General features: G+C 38.8%; 1 pseudogene; it reads left to right on the plus strand.

The window, feature by feature from the left end:
• The window catches only part of LOC120593780 (protein CNPPD1-like), a 79,908-nt pseudogene that overhangs the window by 18,141 nt on the left and 45,282 nt on the right, over positions 1 to 16,485 (plus strand).

The following is a 16,485-nucleotide window of genomic DNA, read 5'->3' on the forward strand; positions in this document are numbered from 1 at the left end:
ACTGTAAGAGCACAGGACTGCCTATGTCTAGACTTCTAATTACATGAGAAAAATAAAACCCTTTCTTGGTTTAAGCTGTTGCTTTTGGTGTTTCTGTCACTTTCTGCCAAAAGTCATTCCTGGCCGATATATAGCAGTATTCCTAGTACTTTGAACAGTTCCTGGCACATGGTAGATTAATGGGAAAGAGAGAAAGAGGACCCTTTAAGGACATTCATAATCGGGTCCTAATTGGTACATGTCAGTGTTTATAGATGCCGATCATATTTTTCATCTCTAAGGATTATAAACCAATTGACAATGACATGGTAGAAAATAAAAAGGTCAGTTTTTAAAATGACCTTTCATTCATTCATTTAATATTTACTAACTCCTACTATGTATCAGACATTATTGTAGATAAAGCGACACATATAACAGATCAAAATTCCTGTCCTTGTGGTACTTCTATTCAGCAGGGAAAGACAATAAACAAGATATATATGTGTGTTAGAAGTTGGGTTGCAATTTAAAGGTGAGCAGATATTCCTTCTGATATTCACATATTACCCTTCAGGTCTATGCTCAAAGAGGAGGAGTCATTTGAGCATAGACCTGAAGGGTAATATGTGAATATCAGAAGGAAGCGTGTCCTAGGCAAAGGGAACAGCAAATGCATAGGCCTACAGTGGACACTTTCACGTTTTACCATTTTAGTGCCAGCCTGATATCAAATTATCAGCATCCACATCCTTTTTTTGCCTGAGGGCTTTCTCTGGGCACTGGAGCCTGCTTCCTTCCCCCCAAACCTCTAACACGCACGCCAGGGAAAGGAAAGAGTTGGTGTTTAAATACCTGAACCTCTATCCCTCCTCCCACACCCCTTTCTGGTGGTCTAACACTGAGATGCATATTCTACACTGGCTCCCAGACTTTGCCAGTGGATTGAGATCAATCGCCCATTGTGGAACTGGCTTGGTAGCATGCCTTTCCTCTCTCTCTTCCCAATGTCCTAGGGGAATTTTCTTCACTTTCCAAATAACTTACACTCAAATTCTTGTCTCCATGTCTGCTCCTGGGAGGACACAAACTGAGAAAGGCCCTGAGTTTGGGCATGAAAGGAGTCCAGCATTGCTGTAGCTGAGGGAGTGACGGGGGAGGAGAGTGATAAGAGAGGAAGTCAGAGAAAATAAGATCAAGTGAGATGGGAATCCATTGCGGGTTTACAGTAGAGGAGTGACATGTTCTGACTTGTGTTTTAAATGCTCACTCCAGCTGCTGTGTTGAGAACAGTTTGTAAGGCATGATAATGTTGGAAGTAGGAAGACTTACAAGTAAATTTTTACAACTAATACAGGTAATAGATGATGAGAGCTTGGACCAGCATGGTAGCTTTAATAGTTGTTAAAGGTGAAGAGGAGAACACTGCCTAGACATGAAGCCAAAATGATCTTCCTGTCCCTCCTCACCTCAGATGAGTTTATCCTCCAAGTAGAACAGCTGGAAAGTCTCCCAGCACTGGGCAGAGTCAGTATTCAGTAAGTTACACATACCTGGGTTTGAGTCCTGGCTCTGCCACTTACTATCGGCTTTGCACAAGGTACCTGATTTCTCCATGTCTAAAAACATTACCTACCATATAAGGCTGCTTAAAGATCAAGTTAAATGAGAGAATATTTGTAAATTGCTGAGTAAAATTCTTGGATCAATAAATTACAGCTTTAATATTATCATTCTAATCACTATATTTCATTGAATGTAAGACACCATTGTTAGTAAATGCATTGTTATTTATCTACCTCCAAGAAGAATAAAAACTCTGCCAATTAAATTATGACACAAGGCCTTAATGACAGTCCTGCATGACATATAAATGAGACACATCAGCTTCTCACTGCTTTGAAATTTCTTTCATCTATTTCAAGAAATATGGCCGTTTCTCCTTCCTTCAGCTGTATGGCTTGATGTGTGCTGGGAAATGCTTTCGCACACATCTGAGAAACAGCATGAACTCAAGTATAATTGGCAGCTTTATCTCTTTGAAAGTATCTGTCTTCTTAGGTTCCTTCTGCAAACATTTAGAAGAACCATGTATTCCTCCCTTGAGGAATATCCGTTTCGATAATATGATTTTCACCTTGCTACTGTTTCTGTATCCATAAAAACTGTGGGCACAATATTTCTTCATTTTAATACTGAATCATTGTGTACTCTTGTAAAGCATATCAACATTAATTGAATTCAATATATATAGTTCCAACAATATGTAAAATGTTGTTGAAGCTACAATTTCGAATAGGTATGACCAAGTAAACAGATTTGCAAGGCAAGAACAACTACTTTGTGACCCAATGGAAACACATACACTTGACCAAAACTCATGTACTAAAAGGGGTATAGTAACCCTCTTCCTAAGAGCCTCATACTAGGCACCTCCCATATATCCATCGATGGTAGAATGGATAAATTTTAGTATGTGCATACTATGTAATACACAGCAATGAGAATGAATAAACTATTATAAGCAATAACATATATAAATCTCACAGACATAACATGGAGAAAAAGAAGCCAGATACAAAATATAATTTTATTTATATGACATTCAAGAATAAGCAAAACTCATCTATGTTTTTAGAAGTTGAGAGAGATATTTCTTGGGTGAGGGTGGGTAATGACTGGATTTGGGCAAGAGAGGAGCACCCAGGGTGCTAGTATGTTTATTTCTGGGGCTAGGTGCTGACTACCTATTTGCGAATGAATTATAAAAATGAAAATTCACTGAGCTGTATATTTTTGAGTTGCGCATTTTTCTGAAATTATAGTATATATCGAAAAAAGTTTAAAATACTGAAGCTCTAGAACATTTACACATACACACACAAAACGCATGCATACATAGGTGTGTATATATAAAGCAAAACTGACTTTTTTTATTAGGCCAAAAAAGTAACACCTGAATCATGCCACTTATCATAAAACTTTATTTATTAAAACTTTATGCCAAGCAAAACAATAAATACTTGATTTATTCTTTCCTTCTTGCATGTAGTTGTAATCAGAAGTAGCATTTTATTGAATAAGAAATAATATTTTTATAATTTTATTTTCATTTTCTCTCAAGGTCAATTCCATTAAACCTGCCCTCAACCCAAATACACATCCACACTACTCACTGAAGCATGCTCCTAATTTGAAGTCTTTATCTAATGCCAGTTTTCCTCAGATGATAAGGACCTCCTGTGGGTACAAAACACTGCAGGAACACAGCAGAAGAAACCACCACTTCTGCCTGGAGAAGTCTGGAAAGTATTCCCTGTAGAATACATGACAATATTCCCTGTCAGGTCAAGTATGTAGAATAGCGGCTTCCAGTACAAGGATCCATAGTTCAAGAGGTCAATGATTAGATGAAATGAGAGTGATGAGCTAGAGGAAGCCCATGCTCCAATGGGATTCTGTTGCCTCTGAACAGTAAAGTTGTCTCTTCTTATTTATGCTACAATTTACCAAACTTCTGGTAATTTCTCCCCAGCTCTGTAATAGTCTTAGGGGCTCAGAAGTCTAAACTCTTCTCTCCAGGAATGCCCAAACTTCTTTTATAATTTTTTTTTTTTTGCACCATATAGCATAACTTCTTTTCATCTGCCCTTACATGCATGGCTACAGGAGTGTGTTTACATCTTTCCTTAATAACTGTAGCAAATCATCCACCGGCTCAATACCATCAACAAATCTCCAGCTACTCCAGATAGATCAGAAGAATCACATAGCCCAGCCCACATTCTGTACCCACAAAATCATGAGATATAATGTCGATGTTTTATGTCACCACATTTTGGTGAAGCTCGTTATGCAGTAATAGATAACTGGAACAGTAACAATGATTCAAATGATGAATAACTAAAAGGAAATGCACCGAATTTGTAGATTTTGGAAAAGACTGAGAAACTTATTAGCCTCATGAAGATTACAGAATAAGATAATGAAAATAAACCTTAGAGAACCATTGGGACAAATCTTTAACCCATTCCTGTTTGCCCTGAGAATACTTGCCAGCAGCATTTGTGGTGAGTATTACAGATTACAGTCCCGACCTTACCCCTGAAGTTTGCCATAAAATCTCTCTCTTTTATTATTATTTTTGCATCACTCTAGTATATTAATAGTCTTTGGAAACGAATGGCATCATTCTATTTATAACATTCTGTTTTTAGTAGTGGTATTTCCATTTACAAAATATAGTAATTTTTGATTGCTAAAAATGTCAAATTCCAGAAAATGTAGCATTCCTACGAGTGATGTTAAATGAACGCTGGCAGCGAGCTGCACTTTTTTCCCCCAAACAGGAAAAGGAAAGTTTGGTGACCTTAGGGCTTTTAGTCCTTGGTCCTCTGCTCTTCTCTCATACTTACTCCTTTAGCGATTTCATGGTTTTAAATGTTATCTATATTTAAAAAAAAAAAAAATCATCTATATGCTAGTAACTCAGAAATTACAACTCTAGCCCAGACCTTTCTCTTAAAATTCAGGCTCACTAATTCAACTATCTCCTCGATTTCTTCGGTTGGATGTCTATTAGAAATATTGAAATGAACAAGGCCAAAACTTCTCTCTTGTTCCTCCACTTTACCCTTGACTGTTTCCATATGCAGTCTTCCATATCCCAGCAAATTCCAGCTTCTACCATCCAGTTGCTCTGGCCAGAAACCTTAGATTCATCCTTACTTGCTCTTTTTCTGTTTCCATATCCCATCCACCAGGAAACCCTGTTGACTCTACCATCAGAATGTGTTCATCATCTGTGTTCTTTCATATGATGGCCAGTCAGAGGTGCCCACAGAAGAGACACAGGAGAGGCTCTGAAAAACAAAGTTCAATACACTCACAGCTCCTAGAAGCTCAAGGCATGGCACATCACACAGGGCCATGTAAGGAACACAGGTTCTGGTCAGGAGGCTGAAGTCAGGAGGGAGGAGAAAGTTTAGGCCAGAGCCTTTATTAGGATTTCTGCAGGAGATGAAAGGCCCGGAAGGGTAAACAGTTTGAATAATTTCTTCAGGCTTTAAACTATAAAGGTGGTACCTAGTCACCTGGTACCTCACCTTGGGATGATTCAGGTAGAAGAATTTTGCCTACTGGGGTGCAAGGCTCACTCAGGTGTGGAGGAGGTATGGCTCTGGATTGGTTAGTTGCATATCAAAGACATGTTGAGCCTCTAAGAATTGGCTAGTCTTTGGAAAGGCAGTCTCTCCCTGGCCAGAAAAGTGTTTGTTTGTTTGCTTGTTTGTTTGCTTGTTTGTTTGTTTGTTTTTAAAGATGTCAAAACATCATAACCTACAGAAAATAAAAAATATAAACCATACAATCCAGAATCTTATCACTTCTAAGACTTCTACTGACAACAACGTGGTCCAAGTCATCATCATCTCTCACCTGAATTAAACCAGCACTTGGAACTGCTGGAGGATCAATGCCCCTCTAGATAAATGGAAATTGGGCAGAGTTCCCAGAACACCAATTGCAGTGACATCATACAGAGTTTCGCCTATCATTCAAGTCATCTGGCTTTCCATGTTAAAGTGCTTTGCCTTGCAGCACAGACACCCATTTATTCAACAAACATATCATGAGCTCCTACTCCATGCCATATGCTTTTCCAGGCATTGTGGACACAGCGTGAGCAAGGCAGGCTAGTTTCATGGAACTCATGAAAATGCCCCCTCATATTCTAAAGGGGGCAGTGATAAGTCTGGACTCAGCAGTTATCAAATCTATCATTCGCCTTATTCAAATGGGACTCAGAATTATTTTAAATTCCTCTTTCCTACTTTAAAATATTCAATCAGTCTCCAAATGAATAGGAAAATACATATTTAGAGGGTCTAGTTTCTAGTACCAACTCTAGTGTCTTGGGGGGTGGAACTTGGTTTCTCACACAAAGCAATTCTCTGCAATACCATCTGGGCATCCTACGATTTGACTCAATTCTGACATTATCTACCCAGAGATAGCATCAGATTCCACAGGTTAAGGGCTCAGTCTCACAAGACTTCAGGTGTCAAGAGAAAGCTCATATTGTGCTTCTGACTACAAATTGAAGGTTCCAACGACTCCCTCCAACTCAGAATACCAATCACAAGTCCAGGTTGTTATTTGTACATCTCACCCACTGGCTATAAATCAGAGGTTCCCATGACAGCCTCTTTGGGTTTGATTAATTTGCTAGAGTGGTTCACAGAACTCAAAGAAACATTTTACTTACCAGATCACTATATCTTATTATAAAAAGATATGTTGAATAATACAGATGAACATCCAGATGGAAGAGATGCATAGGTCAAGTTTTATGGGAAGGGGCACAGAGCTTTCATGCTCTGTCTGGACTTGCCACTCTCCCAGCATCGCCACATGTTCACCAACCTGGAAGCTCTCCAAACTCTGTACTTTTGGGATTTGTATGGAGGCTTCATCATGTAGGCACGATAGATCATTAACTCTATTTTCAGCTCTTCTTCCTTCTCAGGAGAATGGGGGGGGTGGACTGACAATGTCAAGCCTCTAATCATGGCTCGTTCCTTCCAGTGACCAGCCCTCAGCCAGGAACTCACCCAGAGTTGCCTCACTGGAAATAAAGACACTCCAATCACCTAGAAAATTACAAAGATCAAAGACCAATATTAGAATAAGAGATGTTCTTTTCTTAGTGCTCCTATCACTTAGGAAATTACAAGGGTTTTAGAAGCTTTGAGTCAGGAACTGGGGGCAGAGACCAATATATATTTTCTATTATATCACATATATGTAAGTATATATGAATACACACATTTGTATATATATATTTGTATATGTGTGTGTATGTATGTGTATGTGTGTATAAATACATATAAACGTTTGTCTGGTTTTCTTTTTTTCACCCCAGCTCTAAATGTAGAAAGGACTCAGGGTAGATCTTGGCCTAGGCCGCCATCTTTTTTTCTTTCTTCATCTGCCTATTTCTCACTGATTTCCCTTTAAAGCCTTCTCACGGCTTTAAAATCCACCTACTTATTTGTGGACAACTCTTGGTAAAAGAAAAAGGAAAATAGTAACAAAATTGCTTAGTAGTATGTACTGGCAGTGAAGGAGGATACCAGTTCAGATTTTACTTGCGGGCACAGTCTTAAAAGTACTCCTTGGTGAATTTACAGCAGAAATTTAAAAGCCTTTATCTAAAGTGAAGACCACACAGAATGAGTGGCCTAGGATATAAAATTGATTAACTGTCTTTTTCTATTACATAGAGACATTTCCCACTGGAAGAATTTAAGAATATAAATGTGCACTACTGGCCCACATGTAAGATCAGGTTCTCCAGCCCAGCTGGACTTCTGCGAAGTAACAGAATCTCTAAATATACCTAAGGCTAGGGCTGTTGTTCGCAACTGGGGCCTCTTTTGTCTCCAGGGGACATTTGGCAATGTCTGGAGACATTTTTTTTTTTACCGTTACAACTAGAGGGGAAGTGCTACTGGCATCCAAGTGGGTGAAGCTAAGGATGCTGCTAAACATCCTACAATGTACAGAACAGCCTCAACAACAAAGAATTACCTGGCCCCAAATGTCAAGAGTGCTGATGTTGAAACACCCTGGTCCAGGGATAAGTACCTTCTCTCCTTCCTCAGCCCTCTCCATCCCACAATGGATTTCTCACACCTTCAATGATCTTCCAAATCACATAGTCATGACTCTAGTAGCTTATACAACTAGCTTTCAGTCTGAGTCTCAGTTTCTGTAGTAGCTAGTTTGCAAAGATTGCCCCCAATAAAGTATACCATCTGGTATTCATATCTCTGTGTAGTCTACTCTTGAATCTAAATTGCTCTATGACTCACTTTAACCAGTAGAATGTCACAAATGTGACACTGTGCCAGATCCAGGTCTAAGCCTTAGGAAAGTCTGGTGGCTTTTTCTTTTCTTGCCTGAGATGCCATGTAAGAAGTCCAGCTTCCCAGCTAAGGAGAGCGAGTGGAGAGGCTTACATGGAGAGGCCATGTGGACAAGGAGAAGCTCTGAAACTACAGGGAGGCAGGGAGAGAGAGACCCAGTGTCCTGGCTGACCCAGAAAATTCCTGTTTATGTCAAGGCATTAGACAAGTGACCCTGTTGAACCCCCCAAATAACTAGCCCCAGTGGATGACACAAGGAGCAGAAGAACTGCCCAACTGAGCCCAATCAGCTCACAGAATTGTAAGAGGAGGCTGTTGTTTAAGCCACTAAGTTTTGAGGTAGTTTATTATGCTGCAAAACACAAAACTTTCTTTATCTTTAAAATGAGAAGATGGGACAAAATCATGGTATCTCAAATTCTTTTTAGCCTCATAATCCTTGGTCTAACAAAATCTTATCTGGAAGAACAATATGTATATATCTGTTAAGAATGCTTTTTTATATGGAAGTGACAAAAAGTAAATTAAAGCAGCTCATGTGGCAAGAAGTCTGGAGCCAGATGGTTGCTGGAATTGGTTCAGTGGCTCATTGAGGTTAGATTCAATGTTCCTGTGATTCTGAAACTGAAGGTCCTTATGACTTTGATTAATTTAGCTTTAATCCTAGATGTAGAAATCATATCTCTCTTTCTCTCTCTTCCTCCCACCCCATCCCACTCAGAACCTTAGCCTTTCCCCCAAATAGATCACCAATACCCTGAGACAGCGAAAGAGAATAGCCCAGGCCTGACTAGTAATCACAAGGTCCAAACCTCTGGCAGGCTAAGGTAACTTTTGACCTAAGTTATATTTCAACTACTGAGCCTTAAGGTGGAAGGACCTCCTCACTTCTTACCCATGAAACTGGAGGGAAGGACACTGGAACAGACCTCAGCACTGTCCTCAAGACCTGAAGAAATGATTTATTACCTCACTTTACCTTACCTCCAACCAATCAGCTCCTGGCATGTCCCAGAATCCCCTAACCCATGGTGTCTTGTGATTTTGCCCTGTATAATCTGTGACCTACATGCTATCAGGAAATTTGGGCTTTTGAGCATTAGCCTCCTATTCTTCTGGGTAGCACCATTCATAATAAAATAGCCAGTATTTCTATTTGTCCACTGCAATTCTCAATGTTTAGTGTTTGGGTCTTCTGGGGCTGGGTAGATGAACTTTTTCTGTTTGATTGCAATTCCAGGAATTCATATCATGCTTATGGCCACATGGTCACAAGATTACTAATGTACAGTAGGGGCAGATATGATGTTGGCATCGAAGGAAGGAGGAAGGAAGGAAGAAAAGGTCGGTACCAGCCATGTATATTCCTTTTTCATCAGGAAGTCAATATTTCACAAAAACTTTAGCATCAAGGACTTCTCATGTTTCATGGGCCAACACTGGGTCACATATAAATCCACAGCTGCCAGCAAGTCTGAGAAATAGAAGGATAGAATTGTCATGAATGACTTTGAACCTACTCCATAGCTTGAAGGTGGGTCTACTTCCAATGCACACAAAATCACAGTGCAGGAAGGAAGAAATGGGGTGTAAATATTGAGCAATAAATAACTAGCTTCTGAAGCCATGTAAAAAAACACAAATGGAGCTGATCATACTAAATCAGGGGAGGAGGGGCGTGATTCCTGTCGACTCAGCCTCCCTTTTCTTTGTTATTGCCCCTACCACATGAGATTCCAAGAGACCTTCCAAGGAGACCCCAGGACTTCAAAAGCCAAGTCTAAAAATCACTTGACTATATCTTGACAGCTCTTCCTGCTCTAATATTCTAGAATCTGTACAATCAATTCATGTAATTTCTTCAAGTATTAAGTTCCATACTATTTTTTCAGGGTAGTGGGGGAGTTGAGGTTCTTAAATTTTCTCTGCATCAAATGGTAAGAGTTCCCCTTCCCAGTACCATATTTCATTTATTCATTCACTTATCGAGGTCCTTTAGGAAACTCTGGTATCTCTCTCTCTCTCTCTCTCTCATATGTAATAACAGGTTAAAAATACTTCTAGGATCATTTTTCCAATGATATTCACAAATACTCTGTGAGGTAGTTATCATTTTACAGATGAGAGACTGAGGGTAGAAAGATGGGTGTATGAGCCAAGGTCACACAGTGCTAGAAATGCTACCCAAATCATCTGACCCATGTCAAGCGCTCTTTGCACCAAAGTCTCTTCCAGGAACTGAGAACAGAGTGGTGAGCATGTCAGGTAAGGTTCTTGCTCTCATGGGTTTTACATTCTAGATGGGATTCTAGTGGGGGAATCATAAGGAGACCAGTATGGTTGGACTGGAGGGAGGGAGAGGAACTAAGTCAAGAGGAATGGTCAGAGAAGTAATTTAATCATTTGCCTACAACTGCTTACTTCTCAAACCTCACCTTCCCCATGACCTTTTTCACAGGACTCACCCTGCTTTCACTTTTGTCTTCTTTGAGGGTCAAGAGCTGGAAAAGTCAGGCCCGATGATGCTGATTCTGGAAACTAATGATTTTATAAAAGTAGGCTTGTTAGAGAAATGGTTACAGAGAGTCTATGGATGAATTTTCCTAATGCTGTCTCTTTTTTTCCTTTTCATTTGGAAGCTGGCATTGACCAGATAAATCATTGTCTTTGCAGCTAAGAATTGCTGAGTCAAGAAAATATGACACTTTATGGGACATCCATTCCATCTACCCTGAAGTGGAGGGAAAGGGAGCCACTGCAGTGATATGTGCTCCAAAATATGAAGGGAGAGCCCCAATGTTCTTATTCCCCAGCTGTAGAATTTAAGGGTTGTCTTGATTTCCGTTAAAACCAATGAACAGACTTTATAACAACTGCCAAATCCCCCTAGGCCAAGTGTAAACAAACTGATTAATGATGCCTTCCAGTAATTAGCAATTCCACAGGGTTATTGCCCTAACAAACTCTTTTAACTTGAGGTAGGAGGTTTTTTATTTGTTTGTTTGTTTGTTTTTGTTTTAAGTAAAATACAGGGTGAAATTTGAATATTAGATGTGATCCTTTTGAGCCAGAGCATCAGAAAGCTTCAACAGGTAAGAAGAATATTTCCCTGTGCAGATGAGAACTAGACTCTCCACAGGGTTTTCAACAATGCCCAAATGCAGTTTGTAAGGATTCCTAACAAGACACTGGGAAAAACACTTGAGGTAACCACACTTGCCCTTTGCCATAAGAGCCAAAATGACTTTTAAAGGAAGTATAACATTATGGTAGTATAATCTGTGACACACCAAGGATTGAAGGATTGACACTGCAAGCACCACCCTTGCATGACCTCATACCTTAGATTGCCATTATCCCTTTACTGAAATGAAGGGTCACTAAAACCCCCCAGAGTCAACAATATGGAACAATCCATCAACAAACAGAACAATAGTGAACCATACAATAAAATAGTGATTGTGATGACAACAACAACCATAGCTTCTGCCATTTATTGAGAGTGCATTATGAACCAAGGGCTTGACATGTTTTATCTAATTTAAATCTCACAATGTCCCTGCAAGGTATATACTAGTATAATAGATACTAGAAAGATATCAGATGCTGTTATAATCCCAATTATACAGAAAATAAAACTCAGATTCTAAGTCCTGGGTAATGTGCCCAAGGTCACTGAGATACTTAATTCTAGGAATTCTGATTCTAGTGGAAATGAGCCTAACCACTAAGCATTCTACTTCTTCCATAGCATTTGTGTCAATATGATCACATTTCTGTTTTTAAAGATTCTTTGGAAAGAGAGATGTTTCAAAATTCACTGAGCCTGTTTCTCATTGTAGATGAGTCTTTTGGTTATGTTTTGATTTGGTTGTATTTCTAAATTCACAGATTCACAGTAAACAAACATGTCAAGCTCAGTCAAAAACAACTCAAATTATATACTAATTTGATTGCCTAGCAATCCATGTTCTATGCCATCAGTTTGCACATTGCTTGTTTAAAAAAAAAAAGCCACATGGCTTTAACCTTCTTAACAAAACAAAACAAAACAAAACAAAACACATAAATCTTTCTTTTGGATGAAAGGAAGGAAAGAGGGAAGGGAGAGAGTTAGGGAGGGAGGAGGGAGGGATGGAGGGAAGGACTGAGAGAGAGAAGAAGGAAGGAAGGGAAGAAGGGCAGAAGGGGAGGTAGAAGGAAAGACAACCTCTCATAGCATCCTAATTGACATCCAATAGGGAGAGAGCAAGGAAGGAAATTATCCTTTAGGTTTCTGAGATGCCTGACAGAAACATTCCTTTGTTAGAAGAGTTCTTGGCCAAAGGTAAAGGGAGACTTCCTTCTTCCTACCAGCTTCTGATCAATTATTTCATTTTGTAAGGTACAGAGCAACAGGCTCAGAACTTCAAGAGACAGACTTCAGTTAGAACAGTTTACAGCAAAGTCTCTTTTATTTTCCATTCAAAATGACATCAAGTAATGTATTGAAACAGATCTTATCCACCTTCTCAGATTCTCCTAACTGCCCCTTTGTCTCCCTGTTAGTGCCTCTTTCACACGAGGTCATTCTTCCATTTGTGGGGCAGGGGATCTGCATCCTGAGCAGTTGCCAATGGGTTGGATTATACAACAGAAACAAAGGAGAATTAGCCCCCCATGAGGGTAGACCTTGACCAATGGGAAATGGGAGCAGGTTTGAAGGGATAGGAAAGAAACAGATAAATTCTCCTTACTTTCCTCTTTCATGGACTGCTTCCAGGCACATTGCTCTTCGTAACTCTTGCAGAAAAGTATTGTGTGCAAAGCCAGCACAAGCTTGATGAGTGGTCCGCATGATTCTTCATGACTGGCTCATAATGCAAAGCATCACATTGCTTACATCTTTCCTTGCCTGGCTTCACTTTTTCCCTCACTAAAACCTCCCTGGGTTTGAACCTCCTAAATCAAAGTTTTAGTGACTTACACATGGCTGCACAGCTAGAGACCAAACCCTTGGAGCTAAGTATAGCTATTTGACTAAGTTCTTGCCAAAAAGATATGAACAGAAGTGGTATATACAAATTCTAGGGCTTGTCCTTAAAAACAATTTAGTATTCACCTCCCTCCCACCCTCTTGCCTTCCTTCCTCTTTTTCTCCCTCTCCATCACTCCACTCCCTCCTAGCTGAGAAGCAGCAATAATTCGAACAATTTGGGAGGCTACAAATCAATGATGTCTAAGCTGCCATGCCAATACTGGGCCATTCATCACTGAGTTTTTAAGTGAGAGAGAAATAAACTTCTACATTTAAAATGAAAATGTATTAGGTACCTCAGCCTTTGCCTCAAGTAATAACTGGGTATCCTTTGCAATTTTTTTTTTTTTTTTGCCAGCTTTCTTCTTGTGAACATTCTTCCCTTACATTATTACTAAGTGTCCTGGCCGAAGTGAAGGTGATTTAGGAGGGCAGACAAATCTGAAAATCAATGCCCCCATGGTCAAGCATCACAGCTATAACTCAGACCCAGCTTTTCCTCTTCAGGGGGACCTTCTTTTATATCTGAGATGATCAACAGATGACATCCAAATGCAAACATTGATCTCTGGGGCACTGAGAAGCTGGTTTCCTTTATTTTCAAATAAAAATATGACAAAGATAAGAAAGCATGTTTGAATACTCATGTTATAGATAAAGACAGTCTTAAGAAGCTGTCAGGCTTCCATTCACTTCCCCTAGTAAAAATGACTAAATTAACTTTTACAAATATAATATCCTGTGTCTGGCAGTGCCATGGTCTTTTGTGTTCAAATCTTTTAACTTAAAAGAAAGACCACTACAAGGCAAATGGCCAAGGTCTTGGCCTGCTGAGGCAAGATCAACCAACAGTCCTCTGGCAAAATACCTAAACTAAGGTCAATGATATCTGGAAGTAATGATTAGAGGGATTATGAAGATGATGTGAGAAGGGAAAAAATCCAAGTATCTCCCTTTGATCAGCAATTCTGCTGCTAGGAATTTACCTTGGAGGTCGGGTTTACCATAAAATGATATTTACATCAGAGTTGTTCATATTAATGTAATAATACAAAACTCCAAAATAACAAAAATATCTATTGTTAGTAACACAGTTTTGCAAATTCCGGTATGTTCACATAATATAATACTAGGTAGTCATTCAAAATGACAATAAAGATTTGTAGTCATTGGCATGAAGAAAACATCCATGAAAAATCTGAGTTTTTAAAAGCATGTTGCTAAATACAGTAAGATGGTGTTTATTCTGGAATACAGGTTTTCAAATGTGATCCCTGAACCAGCAGCAATAGCATCACCTGGGAAAATGCAAATCCTTGGCCCTACTGAATCAGAAACTCTTGAATCAGAAACCTATAGAACACTAACCTGTTTTAACAAGCCTTCCAGGTGATTCTAATGCATATTAAAGATTAAGAACCACTGGTTTAGAACAAGGAAGAAATTGCTATACGTATTTATAAGGAATGAATAACAGCACTTTCCCGTTGTTATTCTAAAGAGGTCCAGGATTATTAGTTACAATGGCTAGTAATTAAACGATGAATACTACTTCACATAAACTTGGATAGGGCAGGTTCCAGAACCTATAGTGAAGGCTCCATCACCATGTCTTGTGATTCTTTTATGCGTGTTCTTCATTTTCAGCCTGGCAGTCTGTTGGCTGTTGCAGTTCTACATATCACGTTCACACATGCCACATCGAGAGGCAAAAAAGGACCATTTCTTCTGGAATTTTATTCTTAACAGTAAAGGAACATTTTCTAGGAAACTTCCTCTCTCCTAGCAGCCTTCCCTCATTTTTCACTGGCTAGACCTAGGTCACATGCTCTTTCCTCAGCTAATTACTTGGTCCAGGAAAAGAAAAACCATGATTAGCTTACATTAATCAGGATTCTCCCCTGAGCTAAAGGTAGGATCACCTTCCTTGAAGGATGGGTGCTGAACAAATTTGAGATCCTGCCAGTAAAGAAGAGAGGAAATGGCTTATGAGAAGGCAACAAACTGTTACACTGAATCTAGGCCAATAACTATTTATTTTTACACTTTTCTATAAAACTGAATTATTCATGGCTACCATGAGTAACTTGTTAGGTATTTTGTAAACAGGGCTTACTATGTTTCCTTTTTTCTTTTTAGGGCATTCCTTGTTTTTAAAATGACTCCTGAATCTCAAGAGGAAGAAGAATCTATGTCGGCAAGGTTTATCCTTTTTCTTTCTTTTCTTTTAAAGTGCCTTAAAAGACTGATGATATCTAGTGCCAACAAGGCTGTGGAGCAACTGGAAATCTCATACATTGCTGGTAAGAGTATAAATTCCTACAGACACTTTGAAACACCAGCGGTAGTATCTACTAAAGCTAAACATTCACTGGTCCTACAATGAGCCTAAACAACCTATATGTCTATCAAAAGAAGGACAAATAAAGAAATGGAGGCATAGGCATAAAAAGGAATACTACATAGCAATGAAAATAAATAAGTTATTGATAATGTCAGTTACATGGATGCAGCTCACAGATAAAATATTAAATGAAAGAAGTCAGACACAAAATAAGACACACCATATAGCTCCATTTATATGAGATCAAAAACAGCCAAAACTAATATGCAGTGATAGGGATCGGAATAGTTGTTATCTACACTGAAAAGAAAACCTTCATTGTGGTCTTATTCTACCAGACAAATAGCCCTAATAATTAAAACAGTATAGTGCTTGCAAATGAGAAAACAAATAAATAACCTATAGAACAGAATCCTAAAAATAAACTCAACTATATATGAAAATGTAGCATCTCAAACCTCATTAACCAGTGTCAGAAAAGACTTTGTAACCATGACTCAAAATTCCAGAGGCAATAAAAGCAGGTTGATAAAGTTGACTACATAAATATTTTAAAAATTTCATAACCAAAAAATGCTATAAACAAAATCAAAAGGCAACTGACAAACTGGGAGAAAATATTTGCAATATATATAAGAAGACTAATGCCACTAAAGCATAAAGAATGTTTAAAAACTGGCTTAAAAAATCTAACGGAAGAAGGAGAAGACACATGAACAGACCACACACACATACAAATGGCCCTTAAACGTATGAAAAGATATTCAAACTCCCTCCTAATTAGGTAATTAGGGAAACATAAATTAAACAACATCGAAGTACTATTTCTTAGCTGTCAATTTGTGAAAATTAACAACTCTTTCTGTTGGCAAGACTGTGGGGAAAATAGGTACTCTCATACATTGCTGGTGGAAACACACACGGGTACAAGCCCTCTGGAGGAGAATTTGGAAATATCTAACAAAGCTACACATTCATTTACATTTTGACCCAGCAATCCCCTTTCTAGGAATCTACTGAACTTACATCTCCAACAATACAAAAACACACACACACACAAGTTATTTATTATAGAATTGTTTGCAGTTGCAAAATAGTGGAACTAACCTACATACCCACATATAGGAGAATGGTCGAGTAACCAGGGTACATCACACAACGGAGTGTTATGTTGCTGTTAAAAAAAAAAAAAAAGACAAGGAAAGTCTTAATGGACT

This window comes from Pteropus medius, unplaced genomic scaffold, assembly GCF_902729225.1.
Source record: "Pteropus medius unplaced genomic scaffold, Ma_sr-lr_union100, whole genome shotgun sequence".
NCBI lineage: Eukaryota > Metazoa > Chordata > Mammalia > Chiroptera > Pteropodidae > Pteropus > Pteropus medius.